At 40.1% G+C, this 23,005-nt stretch overlaps 1 protein-coding gene across 4 annotated transcripts in view; it reads right to left on the bottom strand.

Moving 5' to 3' along the window:
* Positions 1-21,581, bottom strand: part of LOC129762067 (neuropeptide F receptor) — a 114,011-nt gene extending 92,430 nt beyond the window's left edge. For all 4 annotated transcript variants that reach the window (XR_008740527.1, XM_055760049.1, XM_055760048.1 and 1 more), the window contains exon 1: positions 20,748-21,581. The gene's annotated coding sequence lies outside the window, so the exon portion shown is untranslated. The remainder of the gene's footprint in view (positions 1-20,747) is intronic.
* Between the last annotated feature and the right edge of the window lie 1,424 nt (positions 21,582-23,005).

The following is a 23,005-nucleotide window of genomic DNA, read 5'->3' as shown; positions in this document are numbered from 1 at the left end:
TCCAAGTGCATTTTGAGCCAAACCAGACACCAAGGTACTTGAAGGTCAATGATTGGGTAATGCTTCTGCCCAAAAGCTTGAGTTGTAATTGGGCTGGGGACCGTTTCCGAGTAAACACTACCAGTTCTGTTTTCTGCGGCGAGAATTCGATCCCTAAGTTCCTTGCCCAGGAAGACAAGTTACCTAGGGAATTTTGCAATGGTCTTTGCAAGTTTTCGGCATGGGAACCTCTGACGGAAACCACACCATCATCTGCAAGTTGTCTTAGCGTGCATTGTTCTGCCAAACAACTGTCAATATCTTTCACATAAAAATTATAAAGAAGGGGGCTGAGACATGAGCCTTGGGGTAGACCCATATAACTATTTCTGGAAGTTGTCAGTTGTCCAAGGGTAAAGTTCATTCGCTTTTCTGACAACAAATTGTACAAGAAGTTATACATAATTCCAGGAAGTCCACATCTGTCCAGATTGTCTGACAGAATTTCTATGGAAACCGAATCAAAAGCTCCCTTAATATCCAAGAATACTGAAGCCAGTTGCTCCTTGTGCGCAAAGGCCAGTTGAATATCCGTAGAAAGCAACGCTAGACAATCGTTTGTTCCTTTGCTCTTACGAAACCCAAATTGTGTACTTGATAGCAAATTATTTGTCTCGATCCATTGATCGAGTCTTCGAAGGATAATTTTTTCCAACAATTTTCTTATGCACGAGAGCATAGCAATCGGACGGTATGAGTTATGGTCAGACGCTGGTTTGCCAGGCTTTTGAATTGCTATTACTTTGACCTGTCTCCATTCGGGTGGCACAATATTGTTTTCTAGTACGGTATTGAATAAGTCTAGCATGCGTCTTTTCGCGATATGGGGAAGATTTTTTAGAAGAACGAATTTAATCATATCGCTTCCGGGTGAAGAGTTGTTCGATGAAAGAAGAGCCATAGAAATTTCCAGCATTAAGAATGGTCTGCCCAGAGGTCCACCGCTTGGAGACGTTTCTCGAAGAATATGTTGGGCTGGAACTGAGTCTGGACAGACCTTTTTAGCGAAATCGAATATCCATCGGTTGGAGTATTCTTCACTCTCGTTGGTAGATGAGCGGTTACGCATGTTGCGAGCTACCCTCCACATGGTGCGTATTGAGGTTTCACGAGAAAGCCATTCGATGAAATTGCGCCAGTAACCGCGTTTTTTTGCTTTAACTAATTGTTTCAGCTGTATTTCAAGCTTTGAATATTCCTCGAAGTATGTGGATGTTCCATGCCTGCGAAAAGCTTTGAAAGCATCAGATTTTTTCAAATACAATTTTGTGCATTCATCGTCCCAGCCAGGAGTGGCTGGTTTTCTTTTAAATGAAGCACTTGGAACTTTTCTTTTTTGTGCTTCCAGTGAGCTTTTATACAATAAATCGATGAAGAATCGATATTCTTCCAATGGTGGAAGTATATCTATTGATTCGACACCAATTGTTACCGCCGTTGCAAATTTTTGCCAGTCGATGTTCCTTGTTAGATCAAATGGAACTCGAGATGGTTCAGTGGTTTGCGGGCTACACTTGATTGATATATTGATTGGCAAGTGATCGCTACCATGGGGATCATTGATGACCTTCACTGACAATCTAATGATAGCGAGCTTGAGCAAAAAGATAGGTCGAGTCGACTTTCTCGAGCCGGAGGTTTTGGAATTCGTGTCGCTTCACCAGTGTTCAAGATAGTCATTGAAATCGTCACATAAATCGTAAAAAATAGCCGCTCTAGCGTCATCATAAGGATCACCCCACCCAATACCATGGGAGTTCATGTCACCCAGTATTAGAACTGGGGATGAGAGAATCGAGACTAGATTCCAAAGTTGACTACGTCTAATGTTAGTATTTGGAGGAACGTATACTGAAGCTATGCAAAGTTCTTTATTCTTTGCTGTTATTTGACACGCGACAATTTCGATGACTGATAGAGCTGGGAGAGGAATTTTATAGAAAGAGTAGCACTTTTTGATCCCCAGAAGTACTCCTCCATAAGAATCATTTCTATCCAGGCGAATAATGTTAAAATCGTGGAAGTTCAGTTCTGTGTCAGAAGAAAGCCATGTTTCAGAAAGGGCGAATATATCAGTCATAATTTTGAAGTAAAAATTTGAACGAGTCTAGTTTAGGCACTAGACCACGGCAGTTCCATTGTAGCACATTAATCATATCTTCTACTACGTTAGGTAAATTATCCATCGAAAGATATGATTGATGCAAGGAGGGGCCATGAAACAGTTAATTGCTTAAGATAAGACTTCAGAGATGGAAGCAAGGCAGAAATAAGGCTTCTAAGGGGGTCTTGAATATTGATGGTGTTTAATATAAAGTCCACAATGTCCGAAAAAGCTATCAATCCTCGATTGGACGCGAATTTTCTATGAGAAGATCGAGGGGCAGCGTTTTTGTTTCTCTCTCTTCTGGGTAACGGCGTATAATCCTTACTGCAAGCAGGAATTGGCTGAGAAGGAGTCTTCGGCTTAGTTTTTTTACCATTATCCTTGGAATTAGACAATCTTCTGAGGATCATTTTAGCTTTCTTACGGTGCATCATTGGTGAAGAGAGTTTTCTTTTTTGAGAATCATCCTTTGTCGAAGATTCTGGTGCAGCCGTAGTGTGATCCTCATCAGAATCAGAGTCCAATTCTTGAGTTGACAAAACCGAAAATTGGTTTTCATCATGAGCGGCTGATGCGGCCTTGAGCATTTCAGCATAAGTCCGCTTGGAGCGTCCTGTGATAGAACGCTTCACTTTATCGGAGTGCTGTTTGTACCTTGGGCACTCCTGTAGTGCGTGAGGATTCTCGCCACAGTGGATACATTTTTCCACTGTTTGTGTACAAGAATCCTCACTGTGTTTTTCACCACATTTACCGCAGCGGAACTTGTTGCCGCAATGGCTGGAAGAATGTCCCAATTTTTTACAGATGGTGCAATTATAGACCCGCGGTACAAACAAGCGCACCGGAAAAAAACACTATCTACTTTCACATAGTTCGGGAGAACACAACCAGCGAAAGTCACCCGAAACGAGTGTGAAGGTTTATAGACTTTTTGGTTGTCTTCCAAAGATGCTGCATGTAGTTGCCTAACATCCAGAATCTTCACAAGCTCACCAATTAGGGAGTTTTTAAAACAAACCGATGCTTTTTTCAATTCTTCAACACTCAGACTCGCATCGGAGACTACACCTTCTATCTCCACATCTCGAGAAGGGATGTAAATGTGGTACTCCCTGTTGAAAATCTCGTGGTCAACAATCTTGTTCGCCACATCAAAAGTCGGTGCTTCTACACGCAGTTTGTGCGGTCTCTCTTTACGTATCAAGACATCCGGATACTTACGCAGTAAATCTCTTGAAATGTCAAGAGTTCTCAACGATTTCTCCTTGGGCCGAAAGAAAACAACCCATGGTGCCTTTGAGGACTGTTGGTAATAGCGCGTCCGCGCAACAATAGCATCAGCAGACGCCATAACGGTTGCGCAAACGGTGCGCAACCGTCTATGAAAAACAAAAAAAAACATTCTCACACACACGCGCGCAAAAACTCAACTTAAAACTAACTTAGGCTTAAAATTAACGTAAACTAAAAAAATATTTCAAAACTAAAATAACTTTCCAAAAAAAAAATTCTTCAAAAAAAAAATTAATTTTAAGTGTCCGAACAACCTTGAACACCCCTATTCAGAGAGCGATACAAAGCCACGCGCTACAAGGTAAACACTATAGCGCGACGGCAAAATCTATTGTTGTACTTCTCTGTTTTGTTGACGGCGTTCAGTGGAACGAATGAACAGGCCACCGATCCGGGCTTGCCAGAGAGGCGCTTCCTGTTGCTTTTGGTGCACTTCACTTGCGACGAAAGCAGAAAAAAACCAACTAAAAACCACTTTAGAAAAAGGAAAAAAAACAGCTTCGATTTATTGCTAACAGAGCACGAACAATAGACGTCCGGCTCTTACAATTGATCGATGAGGAATGACAAGAGTCGATTCTATAAACGATCTTGGACTGATGTTGGACAGCAAAATACGATTCAACGAACATATATCCATGTCGATCGCGAAAGCAAATGCCATGTCTGGATTATTACGCTGCAACACTGCCCAGTTCGACGACGTTTATACGCTTAAAATATTGTATTGTTCGTTGGTTCGTAGTGTTCTAGAATCTGGAGTACAAGTTTGGGCTCCATACCATGCTGTCCACGTTTCACGAATTGAACGAATTCAAAAACGATGGTCTAGCCCTGACAATTTGCCTCCATACGAGCAGAGATGTGCGCTCATCGTACTACAATCGCTATCGAGTCGACGAGACTTTTTACAGAGACTCTCTCTGCTACAGGACATCAATGTCCATGCTTCAGCCCGCCAGCTTCGCAATACTAGCTTTTTATGGATTCGAAGACACCGTACTGCCTATGGCTACAATAGCCCACTTGACAAATGCTGCAGACTTTTTAATGACGTGTCTACATTTTTTGATTTTGACGTTAATAGTGTAGTCTTTAAGAATAGTATTGAGTGTCCGTAACCAATCTGTGTGACTTTGTGTCAAAGATGTCGATAAATAAATAAGTATAATTATGATCTGCTTGAATCCCACATTTAAGCGCAATATCATCAAATATGATTTTTATGACTTGTCAAAGCTTGGCATATTGACGTTTTTTGACAATTTTTTGAAAAAAAGTACATTACTTTGAAACGCTCTGTTTCAATTTTTATTTATTTATTTTGGCTTAACGTCTTTACAAGATGGCCTGATTCACAGTTTTTCTTGTGTATCGTTCGTTGCTTGGTGCTTTAGTGGTGCGGCTTGCAAGGCCTGCGACCAAACCCCACTATCTCGCAGGAGGACCATCGTGATACTGCTGCTTTACGTCCCGAATACCACCAGGACTGGGCGAAGACGCTTATAGCGGCGTCCTTTTGCTAAGAGGAGCTGTTTCCGGGTTTTTGTGGCTTTTCTTGGCGACTGGCAATGCCCAATGCTAATCCCACCACACCCTGGACAGTTCCCCTTTACCAGTGCAAGCCAGAAAAACGATCTATGACGATATAATTTCTTGATTCGCTATCCAACTCTTGACGAGTAAAGTTCAGTGTCGGTATTGTGCGTTGCCACTTTTACTATTGTGCTATTGGTATAGTGTACGTGTGAAGTTCATTGCTGTCCGCTTTCGAATTGACCTTTTGTGAAGTGGAACAAAGGAAGCAGCGCTCTTGCAGCTTGCAGCCCTTGGCGGCTGTTGAACATCGGCATAACGGGATCGCCATCGTGTGGCTGTCGTTAACGGAAATTATCATCGCGTGACCGTGTGAGCTATTCTTGCGCTATTGTGTTGATCCATAGCGCGTAGCCTCTGTCTCTCCCTGGTTAGGGCAGTAGAGCGCAGTATCGGAACAACTTTTATATTAAGGTACACATATTTAATATTAATATTATTATTCAACTCATATGTTCATTGCTTAATATTATCATCATATTTTTTTTTTGTTCGTTTTGTTATTTTTTTTTTGAGATTATTGTTAAAATCAATAATAGATTAAAAAGAGGACATAAATTTTTGTAAAATGGAGAATAGTGGAGAATCTCCAGAGATGGAGATCTCCGATAATGAATCCCATACAAGATCTGGGAAAAAACATAAACGAGTCCCTCAAAAATAAGATAATTCTTCTGGGGACGAATCTGCTCATCCTTCCAAGCCCCCCTCTAAGAAAATAGCAAGCCACACTGTTACTTCCACTCCCCCTCTCCCATCATCGATTTCGCTTCCCCCTTCTGATGTTTCCGATCCAACCCAATCCTCGTCCTCGTCCTCGTCTTCTCCCTCTGTTGTCTCCGCTCCACGTGTCAGAGTTTATCCAGAAGATGCACCTGGAACTGGCCCGTGGGTTGTTTTCCTCCGGCCAAAACCTAAAGGAAAAAGCCTTAATGTGATTCAGATCATGAAAGATCTGGCCAGATACTCTTCTGTATCTGAAATTCGCAGGGTTAGACCGAACAAATTGCGGGTTGTCGTGAATGAACGGAAACACGCAAACGAGATTGTTGCTGACCAACACTTCACTCTCGAATATAGAACATTTATACCCTCCCATAACGTAGAAATTGAGGGGTGATAACTGAAACGGGTCTGACGAGCGAACAAATAAAAAAAGAAGGAAAAGGCAAGTTCAAGAAGCTTCCCTCAATGGAAGTAAAGATCTTGGACTGTCGCCAACTCGGGAAACTCTCCCATGATGGGGACCAAACGAAATTTACGCCGTCCGACTCGTTTCGAGTCACCTTTGCTGGTGCCGCCCTCCCTGACTACGTTATGGTGGACAAATTGAGACTACCTTTGCGACTCTTCGTGCCAAAGCCCATGACTTGCAACAAATGCAAGTCAGTTGGTAACACTTCAGATTATTGTGCCAACAAGGAGCGCTGTGCCACTTGCGGAGAGCAACATGAGGGGAAATCCTGCAGTGCGACTGAGCATAAGTGTCCATATTGCGGAGGATCCCCACACGCGCTCTCAGCTTGTGAAACTTACAAGAGTCGCTGGGAGAAACAGAAGCGCTCTTTAAACGAACGCTCGAAGCGCACTTTTGCGGAAATTTTAAAGGGCGCTTCTCCACTGGCCCAACAACAACAACAACCAATCTCAACACACAATACCTTTTCCACGTTGCCAGTTGATGAAATGGAAGCGGACACAGCTAGCGGGGGCACACCGTTTATTTTCAAAGGGAATCCCCGGCGCAAAAATGTGACTACTCCCAAAGTTCAAGAACAAGTCCCCCCGGTGATACCCCCAGTTAGCTTGCCTAAAAAATCGAGTGCAGCGGACAAGCAAAATCAGGCTCCTCCTGGCTTCCGTGGGAATAATTCACCTTCGAACGACCCAGCACTCGAGGGGACATCAAAAACCCCAACTGTCCCTGTTTTTTCGTCCAGCTCAACTTCCCAATCGGGATTTATAAAGTTGTCTGACCTTTTGGATCAAATCTTCAAGTGTTTTAATGTTTCCGACTCCATCAGAACCCTTGTCTTCTCAATGCTTCCAGTAATCAAGACAATTTTACAGCAATTGATGCAAACATGGCCCCTCCTTGCAATGATTATCTCTCTTAATGTCTAATTTAGATAGAGAGGTCGGAGATATCACTGTTTTTCAGTGGAATTGTCGTAGTCTTATCCCTAAATTGGATACATTCAAATTTTTAATTCATAACTTCAATTATGATGTTTTTGCTCTGTCCGAAACTTGGCTTTCTTCGCGAGATGATATCTCTTTCCACGATTTTAATATTATACGCTTGGACCGCGATGACAGATACGGAGGGGTACTATTGGGGATCAATAAGTGCCACTCATTTTTTCGAATCGACCTTCCACCTATTGGAGGGATCGAAGCTGTTGCTTGTCATGCAAACATCAGAGGCAAAGACCTCTGTATTGTCAGCTTGTATTGGCCTCCGAGAGCTGCGGTTAGCCGCAAACAACTTGATGACATGTGCTCACTCCTTCCTGAGCCACGATTGATCTTGGGAGACTTCAACTCTCACGGAACTGCCTGGGGGGAACAGTACGACGACAATCGTTCATTGTTGATATATGATCTTTGTAACAGCTTCAATATGACCATTTTGAATACTGGGGAAACAACACGTGTACCTAAACCTCCTGCTAACCCAAGTGCTCTTGACCTCTCGCTTTGCTCGAATACACTATCGTTAGATTGCAAGTGGAATGTAATCCAGGACCCCAACGGTAGTGATCACTTGCCAATCGAAATTTCCATCACCATTGGGTCGAATTCTTCTGAATCTATAAACATGGCATATGACCTCACAAGACACATTGACTGGAAAAAATATGCGGACGCGATTACTCTAGCCATCAACTCCAGAGATGGTTTACCTCCATTGGAGGAGTATAACTTCCTTTCTCGTTTGATCTATGACAGCGCGGTTCGTGCTCAAACGAAACCCATCCCAGGTTCCACTATTCGTCGAAGGCCTCCCAATCTATGGTGGGATAACATATGTTCCAAGCTTTATGTAGAAAAATCGAATGCATTTAAAGCTTTTCGAAAACGTGGAACCCCTGAAAATTTTCAGACGTATTTGGACCTTGAAAATCAATTTAAAAACTTGATCAAAGGGAAAAAACGTGCTTATTGGCGAAATTTCGTGGGAGGTTTGTCACGAGAAACGTCAATGAAAAAATTATGGAAAGTGGCTCGAAACATGAGAAATCGCTCTTCAACGAATGAAAGCGAAGAATATTCACATCGATGGATTTTTAATTTTGCACGGAAGGTTTGTCCTGATTCCGCTCCTGTGCAAAAAATTGTTCGAGATATACCACAAGATAGGTGCGATCTTGATTCCGAGTTTTCGATGGTAGAATTCTCTCTTGCTCTCCTTCCATGTAACAATTCTGCTCCGGGATCGGATAGAATTAAGTTCAACTTGCTGAAAAATCTCCCTGATGTGGCGAAACATCGCTTGTTGAACTTGTTCAATCGGTTTCTGGAGCATAATATTGTTCCAGATGATTGGAGACAAGTGCGAATTATAGCTATTCAAAAACCCGGAAAACCCGCGTCCGACTTCAATTCGTACCGCCCAATAGCAATGCTGTCTTGTATACGGAAATTGTTGGAGAAAATGATCTTGTTTCGCCTTGATCGATGGGTTGAAACGAATGGCCTACTCTCAGATACACAATATGGGTTCCGCAGGGGCAAGGGGACGAATTGTCTTGCGTTGCTTTCTTCAGAAATTCAAATGGCTTACGCCGAAAAAAAAACAAATGGCTTCAGTATTCTTGGACATAAAGGGGGCCTTTGATTCTGTTTCAATAGAGGTCCTGTCAGACAAATTACACTCTCGGGGTCTGCCGCCTCTATTGAATAATATGTTATATAACTTGCTTTGTGAGAAACATTTGAACTTTTCTCACGGAGATTCGGCAGTAAGTCGGGTCTCTTACATGGGCCTCCCCCAGGGCTCATGTTTAAGCCCCCTTTTGTACAACTTCTATGTAAGCGACATCGACAATTGCCTTACACAAAATTGCAGCCTAAGACAACTTGCAGATGATGGAGTGGTGTCTGTCGTAGGACCAAACGAATACGACCTGCAAGGACCCTTGCAAGATACTTTGAACAATTTTTCAACCTGGGCCATTGGGCTAGGGATCGAATTCTCCACGGAGAAAACAGAGATGGTGGTTTTTTCTAGGAAGCATAGACCAGCAAAACCAAAGCTTCAACTTTTGGGTAAACCGATCACTCATGCTATGTCATTCAAGTATCTTGGGGTCTGGTTCGACTCCAAATGTACTTGGGGGGCCCATATTAGGTATCTGAGTAAAAAATGTCAACAAAGAATAAACTTTCTCCGTACAATTACCGCCACCTGGTGGGGAGCCCATCCCGAAGATCTTATTATGTTGTATCGAACAACTATTCTCTCAGTGATGGAGTATGGCAGTTTCTGTTTTCAATCAGCTGCCAAAACACACCTCATTAAACTCGAGCGAATTCAGTATCTTTGTCTCCGTATTGCGTTGGGATGTATGCCCTCAACGCATACCATGAGTCTCGAGGTTTTGGCAGGCGTACTCCCACTAAAAGATCGCTTCAATTTATTATCTCTTCGGTTCCTCATCCGGTGTAAGGTTATGAACCCATTGGTGATCGGAAATTTTGAGCAATTGATCGAGCTAAATTTTCATTCTGGATTCATGAGTTCATATCATGAATTCACCTCTATGCAGGTTGTTCCTTCTTCGTATATTCCCAACCGTGTTTGTTTTCCTGACTACATCAATTCCTCTGTACATTTCGATCTGTTCATGAAGGAGAAAATCCATGAAAATCCAGATTATCTTAGATTGGGGTTCGTTCCTACGATCTTCAATGCAAAGTATGCAATTGTGATAATATGTACTTTACTGATGGGTCCTCTATGAATGAGTCCACAGGATTTGGAGTGTTCAACGTATTTTTTAGCACCTCACACAGTCTTCAGAATCCTTGCTCGGTATATATTGCTGAATTGGCAGCGATATACTGGGCGCTGGACAGCGTCGCCTCACGACCTGTTGAACACTATTACATTGTAACGGATAGTCTTAGCTCTGTCGAAGCTATCCGTTCAGTGAGGTCGGAAAAGCACTCGCCGTACTTCCTTGAGAGAATACGTGAAATTTTGAGTGCTTTATCCAGACGCTGTTATGTCATTACCTTTGTCTGGGTCCCTTCACATTGCTCAATTCCGGGTAATGAGAGGGCTGACTCATTGGCAAAGGTAGGTGCAATTGAAGGCGATATATATCAGCGTCAAATCGCCTTCAATGAATTTTATTCTTTAGTCCGCAAAAATACCATCGCTAACTGGCAACGCAAGTGGAATGAAGATGAATTGGGCCGGTGGTTTCACTCGATTATCCCTAAGGTTAGCCTCAAACCGTGGTTCAAAAGTCTGGACTTGAGTCGGGACTTTATTCGCACCTTCTCCCGACTCATGTCCAATCACTGTTCGTTAGATGCACTACTCTTCCGTTTCAATCTTGCCAGCAGCAATCTCTGCGTTTGTGGCCAAGGTTATCACGACATCGAGCACGTTGTTTGGTCGTGCGAGGTGTATCTGGTCGCCAGATCGAATTTAGAAAACTCCCTTCGGGCCCGAGGAAGACAGCCCAATGTGCCGGTGAGAGATGTGTTGGCTCGGTTAGACCTTGATTACATGTCCCATATATATGTTTTCCTTAAAGCTATAGATCTTCGTGTGTGATTGTCCCTACATCCTTATACCCTCCTTTCCTTCCTTTGCGGGTAATTCGTCCCCTTGCTATGAATAGTAGAATAAGTTGAAATGTAAATAAACTATAGATATACGAATAGATTTAAGAATTGAGTGTTCATCAACATTGTTACAATTTCCTTATATCACATCCTTCTCCTAAAAATATGTCACCCTTCTAAACTCGAGTACACCGCGAGTAATCGGTTTTCCACCTTACTAACCATAGATGTAAGAAAATTGTTTATATATATATATAGTTTTAAAATTATATTTAAGAATTCGGCTCCTTTAAACTTAAGTAACTGAGCCTGTAAAAATAAACGAATAAAAAAAAAAAAGATATAATTTCTGACCCGAACGGGAATCGAACCCGAAGTCCCCATCTTGGCAAGCGCAACGCTAACCACTAGGCCATGGGGACCACTACTGTTTCAATGATAACTTTGATCTTTTGGGCGTCAAAGGAAAAGATCTTGAAAAAATGAGTGGGTTATATCTATGATATAACCGCAAGGTTCACGTGGAACTACCTTAGCTTAGCAATCATTCGTTTGTATTGATTAAATTCTTGATTGAATGAAACAGTTTCCAAATTCAATTGAGTTCAATATATTTGCTCTGTGAGTGAAAAAAATGAACAAATGCCGTGTAAAGTCAATTCATTTATTGTGATTGATTGTTCTTCGTTACAAGTAAATTTAATGACGGACCTTTTACGTTTGGTATGATGACTAGAACAAAATATATGTACGGAAGAATTATCAAACGTTTGATGAACCAGCCTAAGGCTGAAAATCTTTCCAATAAAAACAACAAAAAAATAACAAACGATTATTTTATTTTACATTTCCCTCTGAAGTTTACATCCCAAAAGTGTACATACTTCTCGAATCTCAAATTTGCTTGAAACTGGGAAGTTCATTCGCTTCTAGTGGCTGCACGATTTTCCCAGGTTCCTAAGTTTAGAAGATCATGTTAGGACAGACATATTCCACTCTGCACAAAGGCAAGCGAGGACAAAAGTACTCGCAGTTTGCATTTATTTGCAGAGCCGATTTCCCCAGAAACCTCAGTTTTGAAGTCTGTGTTAGGGAAACACATTTCAATCGGAACAAAAATACCCCCGATTTGTATGAATTCGCAATGCCGATTTCCCCACGCTTCATGGATTTGAAGTCTGTGTTAGGGAAACACATTCCAGTCGGAACAAAAATACCCCCGACTTGCATGAATTTGAAATACCGATTTCTCCAGGCACCTTGGTTTAGAAATCTCTATTAGGGAACACATTTCGGTGGGAACAAAAGCTCCCCCTACTTTCGTGTGTTCTTTTTCTTCTTTATGGCTTTAAGAGGGTTTAAACTTTTCAGTTCACTCGCCTCTAGGCTCTTTCGTGTGTTTGCAATGCCGATTTCGCTGCTTGGTTTTAAAGTCTGTGTTAGGGAACATTTTTCGATGAGAACAAAAGTCCCCCTACTTTCATGTATTTGCAATGCCGATTTCCCCAAGGCTGCTTGGTTTAGATGGCTGTGTTAGGAAAACCGTAAATCGGGCCAATCAAAACGATGCAGTTAGGGCGTTTAGATAACGCCTAATATTTTACAGTTATTCAATTGTTTATCTAATGAAAAACAACATTTTGTTAGTTGCGATAGATGCGTAGAAATATTCCCTATCAAGTGATGCAAACATCTCTCCTATCCAGTACGAAATGTTCGAGCTATAAGCATTCGAAATCTTTCATTTTTTCCTGCATGTTCTGTGTTTAGGTTTTCATTTTACCCTCCATATATTCCGGTTAGACGTAGTCCCACGTCAAAACTATACAAAACTAAATCTGTTTCATTAGATATCTTGAAATTTGATCATAGAAAGCCTGACCCAAAAAAAATCATGAAAAACTGTCATTTCTTGCAGAAAATCAGCTTAAAAGTTGTGGTGCCGCAGTTTGTCGCGGTTATGAGTACATTCAAAATGTAGGTAAAAATATAAGCTTCCAATTGCTCAAAACTTTGACGCTGCCCAAAACTATGCGAATTGTCGTTTTAGTGAGAGAAGCAATAGCATGTTTAATTTCGGTTTCAGTTCAATTTGCAACGTTGTGTGATTCCAGGATTAGTTCAAAATAAATATCAACAATATATTAGAAAATGGAATTCATAATTTCGTTGAGTCTTATTAAGGAACCTTCAATTTCAGTGGTACCACATAATTCGAAGTCTAGTAAGTTGTTTGTTCATGGTTTGATACATGAATTTTAATGTCCCCTTTCAACTAAAAGACCCTGATTAGAAAGACAACAAATATATGAAACAATGAAGCGTAGAAATGCACTAGATGAAACGAAAATAGCGACGAAAGAGATTTTTCCTGCTGATAAGTATAATGAACTCCAAACTTTCTGAAAACAATTCCACAGGAGATTTCAGCAATCACATCTGAAACTTGATCAACTTGAGAATGACCACGTAGACTGGCTTATGGACTATGCTATACCACCATCTCAGGAATCACCACAACCTACCAAAATGAAGATATTCGACGATGGTAGTGAACGATCAAAACGGCGCCGAACTAAGGAAATGAGTGCTCAAGAGAAGGATCATAAAATAATAAAATATGCCCGAGAACATTTCACTCGCATAAATAGTCAAGAAAATGTTACCCATGATATAGTTAATCAGCTTATTATCTCCACTAATCCAATAGTAAACATTTATTTTTAAAAGGAGAAACATAATTACCAAAGACTTCCTGATGGAACAATATTTCTACTGAAGAAAACAATCATGAATTATGAAGAAGAAGAAGAAGAATAAGATGATAAAGGTTTTGATTTGTATTTTTTCATATTTATACTTTTGACGTAGGACTACGTCTTTCATTTCTATACCGGGGTGTAAAATCAAAGTTTCGAAAACGAAAGCGTTACGCCAGAGACCGAGATTTTGAGCGTTAATAGCTCCTAAACAACTGAATGAAATGGTATGATAAACACTTCATTCGAAAGATAAAATGTCTACGCGTTATATACTTGTTACTTTTCATCCAAAAACTTGTTTCAATAGTCTTAAAATTGCTTTCAAAACAGGCTATTGAAATCACCAATCGGTATATAAGCGAGCGCCGCTCGTAAACCCACTCAGTTATAATTGAACAGCGATTGGAACATGTTGTCGCTGTTGTGATGAAGCTAACTTCGTTTATCATGAAAGCGCTGATGAACGGTGTCACCAATAGCCTGTTTGTGCACCTTAGGCCAGAAGGGAATCCATCAGGAGGATAGTGATGCCACAGTTTCGCTTGAAACATCGGAGCAGCCGCCACACACACATACACGCGCGGAACCCTCGTTGCTATCATCGTTGCTGAAAAATAATCTACCAGTACCCCTGGGAATTGAAAAATACATTCATGCGAAAGAGTTTATTTTAATGTTTTCTATTCATACAACACTGCAACTAAATTCATTTGGTTTTGTGATTTTTCAATCAAGTGTAATTAGCTGGAAAGCTTCTGAAGATTATTCTTCCCCATCAGTAGGATATTTTCGTATCCGATATTGTATGCGCGTGCAACGGAAAATGTTTCGTATCGCGAAAATTATATAATTTTCAATCGATTATTGCTCAGTCGCCGAAATTTTCATACTCAGAGTGTTCATTCCCCTCGAGTTTGCCTTCCAAATTGCCATCGTAAACCACACCTTCTCTCGATTCAATCACGCACGAAAAGCATACTTAAGCGATATTCTGGTGGTCAAACCAATTCATTTTTCGTGAGGACATCGACAAGACAACATCGTTACTGAACGAGCTGAACGTGCTGGACGAGCTGGACGGCGAGGGATCGAGGGATTCATTACCTGGCCTGACCTGACCTGAAATGCAATCAGTTTGTTTTGACTGTGAGGGAGCGCAGAAAATCAGAAGGAGAAGAGAAGGTGACCAAGAGAGTATCAGCATCGAAAAACGGTTCCCCGGGAAGACATCGAAGCAGCCGCCACACACACACATACACGCGCGCAACTTTTTCGTTTGCTAGTTATCGAGAAGAAACCTGAAAAGAAGTGATCGTTGCTGAAAAATAATCTGCCAGTTCCCCTTGGAATTAAAAATTACATTGAAGCGATTTTATTTTAATGTTTTCTATCCATATAATACTGCGACCACATACATTTGGTTTTGTGATTTGTCAATCAAGTGCAGTTAGCAGGAAAGCTTCTGAAGATTATTCTTCAGAACAAGGTTTTTTGTTGAGGGGGTCTCCGTAGCCACATTGGTTGCGCGTTCGCTTAGTAAGCGATCGATCGTGAGTTCAAAACTCAGGGCCCTCATTGACCATCTTTGTGTTTTTACAGAATAACTACGTCCACGCAACAATCATCAGTGATGGAGATCGATCCACGGTCGAAATAAGATCGATTCATCCATACAACTGCTCTGCTCTGCAAGACACATCGGGCTGCTGTTCTATAAATAACTCAACAATGATCAATCAACTGTCTCCGCTGTTCGGTCTAACTGGATAATGGAAGAACAGATAGAAAACTGTCACGCCTAAATGGCTACTGTGTAGATGTACCATATGCAATGGTATAGAAGGAATACTGACAAAATGGCAACTGTGTAATGTGCTAATTATAGATAATGATAATCATGTGACATGTACACGATTAAAATTCGGCTCTGTTTCAGATAAAATGCTAATGAGCCTAAAATAAATATATGGGATACAAAAAAGGTTTTTTGTATCAATATTGGATGCATAAAACCTTGAGCCTCGGACGTAACGCTCTCGTTTTCGAAGTCCCCCAAATATTCATTTATTCATTCATTCAGAATGGATTTAGATTCAACTTCAAACGAATGATCTCTAAATCAACGATAGTCCTACGTCACCCTTGCAGTTATACCATAGATATAACCCACTTCCTGTTTTTTTTTTCTTTATTAAAGAGATTTTCAGCCAAAGGCTGGTTCATCTCTAAACATTTTCATATTAACTGTGTTGTTTTAATTTGTAGTCTAAAAAAATCTTTTATATTTTCACAGGAAAAAGTGTTCGATTTGAGGGGTCGTCCATAAACTACGATATCTTTTTCAATAGGGAGGACGCCAGTGGGATTACTTGTGGTCAAAGATTATAAAATTATTTAAAAAAGTGTGTTTAAAATATTACTAGAAGAGAGTGCCATTAAAACCCAAAAATTGGATCACATGCTTTATGGACGACCCGAAATGAAAAATGGATGCCAGATTCGTGTTCAGCGTTCAAAATTATGTAAATACCATGTTTTTCGCATTTAACGATACTTTTTTTTTTGCTTGGCCAGCCTTTGTATGGAGTCAACCTACTGTGCGGTGGTCTGTATGCTATGACAGTCAATGTATGTATTTTATTTTAGCCCACCTGTACTGGACTGGACCGACGTATCTGTGGCAGATAAGAGTATGAATGCCGAATGTTATTGGAATTCATCGGATCATAACACTGCTTGAACTGAAAATAAGTAGCGATTCATCTGTTTCGTAGCTTTAATAAATTTACAAACTCCAAATCTGAAAATATCAGAACTAAGAATAATAATAACAGAGAAATGGTAGCGAACAATGCAATGAGAAAGCGAAAAACAGAGAGAATCGGGAATGCAAACCGAACACATTTTCCAATCTCTTGAACACATGTCAGAATATGGAGATTTGAGAGTTTGGTTGTGGCTTTATGTATTGTGCTTGATTGAAACAAAGATTCATTTTCTGGATTATAGAGTTTATATATTATGGATTATATGGAGTTGATGCGAGTAGACGTATTTTAATTCGATAAAAATCCTGGTTACGACAGTATCCTAATTTTATTTTGTTCCAAACAAGAAACATCTACCGTTATTATCGACATATCCTTCTATCACGCATAACAACACCTAGAACATATTTTCATCATCATCATCAATTATATTTGGGGGTCTTCGTAGCCACAGTGGTTGCGCATTCGCTTCCTAAGCGATCGATCGTGAGTTCTAAACTCTGGGTCCTCAATTGTTCATATTTGTGTTGTTATAGAATATCTATGTCCACGCAACAATCATTATGCAAGCTCTGCTTGCAACAAGAAAAAAAACATCGGGCTGTTGTGCTATAAATAACAGAACAATGATCATATCAACAGTCTCCGCGTTCAGGTCTGCTCATAATAGAAGAACAGAAGGAATACTCTTACGCCTAAATAGCTTCTACTGTGGCTATATGAAATGGAAAAGAAGGAATATTCTCTTACGCCTCAAAATTGCTACTGTGTAATTTACAATTTATAGAAATCATAAACATGTAATATGTACTCGATTAAAATCCGTCTCTGTTACAGCTAAAATACTAGTATATAATAATATTATATATCCACATCCACAAAGCTTGAATGAAATCCCTCAGATGCAGATTTTTTTCTAAATTAAATATTAGCTAGTATGCATAATGTGTGTAAACATGTAAAGGGAAACATAGTCTTCTAAATAAAATTAAATTTATAAAAAAAATCTACAATATGTACAGTAGAAATCATGAAATGTTAACAAAAAAAATGATGTTGGTCTGTCCGATTTCGGGTGCGTTCACGTAACTAGTAAATACAAATTGATGTTTCTTCATGATAATCACATTTAATTAATATGAGTTTGGGTTTGTTGAAAAGCCCCAAGTCTCTAGTTGCGAATTATACCATAGGGCGTTCAAGTTATTCAAGTTTTTAGGTTTCTCAACGATTCTTGAAGAAAAATATTTGAATTCTCAAGTAGGGGAAAAGCGGGGAATTTGGACCACCTAAGCAAATCGCCTAATATTTCCAAACCAATGCGGTCTAAATTGAAAATGTCACATTGTATACTGAGCTACACTTGTTTTCTCTCAATCAATAATGTTTAATCATTATATCACGCTTCAAACTACCAAATATATCATGAAATAAAAGAGATGATTTTTGGACATTAAAATTTGATGCGGGGTGATTTGGACCGTCTGTGGGGTGATTTGGTCCACTGTGTGTTTCATCGAAAAAAACATACTGATGTCTATGTAAAGGACTTTGGGATAATGTTACAATCAGTAACAGTATTTTGGGATCGATACCAGGTGTCTTGGCCAGATTCCAGACCAGAAAAATTGGATTGACACCATCTCGAATTCTGCATGAATCTTTTCACTGTTGTTCGAGCATTTTCAAACCCTTTCGATGCTTGGTCAAAGAAAATCTGATCTTGATGGCCTGCGTTGCTATTTTAAGCTCCTCCTTCTTCCAACGTTGTCTGCCCATTCTCGTTTTGTAATTCCGTGACATCTGGAATCAATTAGATCAAAGAAAAGCCTCAATCCTGTAGGACCAATTCACCCCACAGAAACGTGTTTATATTACCGCACCAGCATGCAAAAATTAAAATGCAATTTATTTAATTTATTGTTATCAAACTTACAGTTTCGCTGCATCAAATTGTTTCTTTTTTGTAGGCGAACAGAACTTTACTGCACAATGCACGAAAAGTTTGTCTAATCAGCGGGAAAAACCTTAAAACCACGATCGGAAAACTCACATATTTGACAATCAAAGTGCTTGTTGTGTTCATGCTACCGTTTCCTTCCACCTGTCGAATTTTACCAAAGTTTTTTTACGTTAGTTACATACGGTTCAATAATAAAAGAAAATGACATTACAAAAAATCGAAGTTGAGACGTACTTTTTGAGATAAATGGGTGGTTCAAATCACCCCGTATGTCCAACTCACCCCGTGTTACCCTAGATGTTGCAATTCTTATTGTTCTGAGTTTTGCTGCCATGATTTTGATCCTTTCATAATTTAAGCTTTCTTCATAGTGTTGCCTTTTCTTGGTCATTCTAAAGGTGAACAGCCTGAGACGAACCAGTCCAGGAGGCTGAAAGTCTCAAAAATAAAGAAAAGGGTGAACAGCATTCAACACAGAGAAACTTCAGTTCTGCTACGCGCGAAGGACACCATAAACAAACTTCAGCACGTCAAGCGACCGCCATAGCAACCATGTGGACGAACCATCATCAGTGCATCGGACAAACCATGATTAGAATGGAGGTCATCGAGATGCATTAATTACATGATTTGGATTTATAAATCTGATACGAATGGTGTGCATTATGTGCTCCCGTGGCCGAGTGGTTAGCGTCATAACTAACATGCCGGGTGTTCGGGTTCGATTCCCGTTCTGGTCGGGGGAATTTTTCGTCAAAGAAATTTCCTCCGACTTGCACTGTGATCACGCGTATTCTAGAGCTTGCCACTCAGAATGCATTCAAGGCGTGTTTTTTGGCATAGAGTACTAAGTACTAAGTACTAATAAAAATGACGCAAGTAATACTACGTTGAGACGGCGAAGTTCCTCTAGGAACGTTAGTGCAATTGAAGAAGAAGAAGAAGAAGAAGAAGAAGACGAATGGTGTGCAAGCATGATGTTTACAATATTTTTAAGTGTTATAATCCAGAAAAGGTCTGAATACGCACCATAAAATCATCTGGTGGTTGAATAAAAGTTAGCTCAAATGAGGGGCGCATTGGCACCACTAGAGGGTGAACTTTATAAACGTTCAAAACTTGTGAATTCGTTAAACACACTGTAAATCAAGTAAAATACAATTTTATTTACATGTTTGGGAACATTTGAATACCTAATTAGACACAGGTGCGCTGAACTAGAACATTCAAAAAAGTGGACGAACCAAGATTATACTTTTCAATTAAAACGATCTCTTCACGCGTCGAAATTCCCCTTCTTCCATTTATCCCATGTGCAAAGTCACATTCAAATAAAAAAAATAAGGGGTTGTGTCCCAGACACGAACGGATAGTTGACGCAGAATTACGTTACGATATTTGTTGCTTGTTGATTTTGAATATCTTTGGAAAAAAAAGCCGCAGTCGCAGTAGTTACTGTCTTCAACCTACCCGAACTCTTTCACATTCTCTTCCTCGGGTACGAGAGCCTCTGCTCTCGAATGATGAACCTCTGCTCTCGAATGATGAACCTCTGGCCTTTGAAAAAAGCCAAACCTTCTAGGTCAATCAATGGAGAGTTCTGGGATTGAACTCACGATCGTTCGCTTAGTAAGCGGACACGCAACCATTAAGCACTTCCACATCTCGTCAGTGACAAATTCGTCAGGTTGCTCGATTTACAGTCCGTGTTAGAGGACACCTAGTAGTGTACATAAATGTATGGGATATTAAAAGATTTCATATTAACTGATTAGAATTTCGCATATCTTCAGGACATTCTGGTTGGAGATAATCGTATGTATCGATGAACGCGCACTTGCTGAGTAACCTCTCATTTCTAACGGTAGTTCAGCAATATGGGTAGAAGATTGGTTTTTCTAAAGGGAAACGGTTTTATGACGTGACATTCACAAAATGCTAGAGAAATAAGAGAACCGTACAACAAGAGATGGGCTTGAATGAAATTAGAGAAGTGTTTATTTTTCGTACAATAAACGTGTTTTCATTAAATGCAAATGGTAATGTGGAAAATTAAATTTAAAAAACATTACGAGAGTATTAAGCCCTTCGGTTTCACCATTTCAATAGTATTCACACAATATTCATGCTAAACCCTAGGAATTGGAATACTTAAGCGTTGTAAAATCTCAGATAGATCACAGCATTTTCAATTATCATGGGATCTTCGTTGACAAATAGGATGCGGGTTCGCTCACTAGCGTACGATCGTGGGTTTATAATCAAAGCCCTCACAAAAAATTACGTCTACGCAATAATCATCATGTGATCAAGATCCAGAAAACGAGAATCAGCAAGTACGAACCATTATTAATTAACTTCTACCCCTTATGTATGATTTACGAGCCATTATTGTGAATATTTGCAATTCTTACCTTATTTATTACCGCTCGAGGTCGACTAATATTGATTTATAACACTTATTCGCTAGAATATTTCCCCAACTATGAGTCGGAGCCGTTCTTATCTAGACAGATCTAGCACAATAAACGAAGCGCCAAATATAAGCTTGATTTATCACTCCATTCAGCACGGTAAGTACGTATAATCCGATAACAATAAAGACGCCTTCATCAAAAATACGGCTCACTTATATTTCCAATTACGTTACTCTCACATTGCTCACTGCGCATAATTTATTGTTGAACGATAAACACTTTGGACAGATCATCGAAAGACTGTCTGCATTATTCCTCTGGTCGACATTTAATGATGCGTATAATTCACTGTCCAGAAGGTGAGACGTTAATGAAATAACCGACCATTCCAACTCACACATAGTTTCACCACCTTTTTGAATCCAACGGAAGCATCACGAGCAGACACGCTCAGTTGCACATCATTCCGGTATTCCTTCTCACATCTCGACTCGGTAGAGTTCTAATGTTAATCTCACCATAATTCCAAGAAAAAAACACCAATATCCGGAACCCGAACGCCACAACAAACCAACATTACGGTCGGCCACCAATTTCACCGTTAATATCAAACCATACGTTACAATCACAAACTCCTAATTCTTGAACCAAATGAAAAACCAGCGAGAAAAATCCCCAACTGGAAAATCCCATTGACACCCGTTGCGCCTCTCTATGGGCAAATCCCCCGTCGCCGCGCAATCGTCAGCAGCCGAGGACGAGATACGAAATTATCATAACTCCTACCGAATCCGTTAACTATGCCGAACCACGTTCGAGATGAGATCACAACCGGAACGACTGGAAGATAGCGCGAAACTAAAACGTGACTCCTCGGTGGAGAGTACTTGTTGACGCAAACATCACGCCCGTCAGCACCAGCCAAACCCGAACGACCATCCTTCGGGGGTTCGGATTCCCTTGTTTTGGTCTGCGCTTTCGTGATGCGCAAAGGAAGCCGGCTCGAAGGCACTGTCTGGTCCCGCGGGTTAAAGGAACATGAACCGTTGGGGTGAATTTTGTTGTCCATAGACACTACTATCCCTGTGTGTGCAGACCTCGTAAATATATCGATAGTGGGGCAATAAATGTGCGAAAGTACTTTCATCTCTGCACCCGGTAGACGACAACAACGACGACGGGCAATGTGATTTGATTTCCCCGGCTATGGATAGAATGTCTTCGAAACAACAATAAATCAGATTTGTCGCTCGTGGAAGCCGCACAGTCTAATAGCAGCTACACACGATAGCGATTATACGATCTCATAAATCATCAGATACGATTTTTTCCTGAAAAGAACCTGACAGTTATTGTCAACTTCACTCTTCATTGAAACATGACAATCGTTCCCTGGAAAAGTATCAACGCGGAGAAAATTTCCTCATCGTGTGAATTTCGGCATCTAAGCCCTAAGTCCCAAAAGATCCTACGGTTTATACCAATAAAAAATACGCTTCCAATTCGGAGGAACGTGAAATCTCAAATCACTGACAATCTGGGCGCCCTGTGATACAATACTGTTAACACAATCGTACGATACAAACAATTGACATTGACAGATGACAAGATCAATTGGTAGCGAGAGTGATGTATTTCACCTCGTTCTATTATGACCCATTCCATGAAGTTATGCACCAAAGAACTAAATTTGAGATCAAGTTTTAGGAGAAAATTTTAAACGTTATCCGAATAAGCACTAGTTATAATATGAATTTTTTGAAACGAATTCGATTTTTCTGCACCAACTTTTGAAAAGGGTGTGTTTAATAAACATCATAATTATATTATAAATAATTCAAATGTTCACTATTTTCATGTTGCTTGAGATATCTCTGCACTTACTTAACGAAACTGCAATGTCTATGTACCATTGAAACGATAATTAAATACTTGTTCGAAGAGCAGTGGGTAGACCTAGGTTTTATTTTGTAATTTATGAGAAACAATCATTTGAAAAACATGTATTTTTAAGCGTCACAAAAATAGAGCATTTTTAGTTCATTAGATGCACTTAAGTTCAAACATTTATATACCAAGGTTTCTATTGACAAACAATGAGGGTCAACAACCCACAAAATTTCGACTGTCTCTAGAAGTTGTTGTCACCTCACGAAAAGTGTACGATCCATTCCAGCGTGACGTGGCAACATTTTGGCTCACTACAAACGCTTTTTTGCATACATCACCCAAAATAAAACGATGTCATAGTAAAA

This window comes from Toxorhynchites rutilus, chromosome 1 (genome assembly GCF_029784135.1).
Source record: "Toxorhynchites rutilus septentrionalis strain SRP chromosome 1, ASM2978413v1, whole genome shotgun sequence".
In the NCBI taxonomy this organism is placed as follows: domain Eukaryota; kingdom Metazoa; phylum Arthropoda; class Insecta; order Diptera; family Culicidae; genus Toxorhynchites; species Toxorhynchites rutilus.
This window is presented reverse-complemented; position numbering and strand designations above follow the sequence as displayed.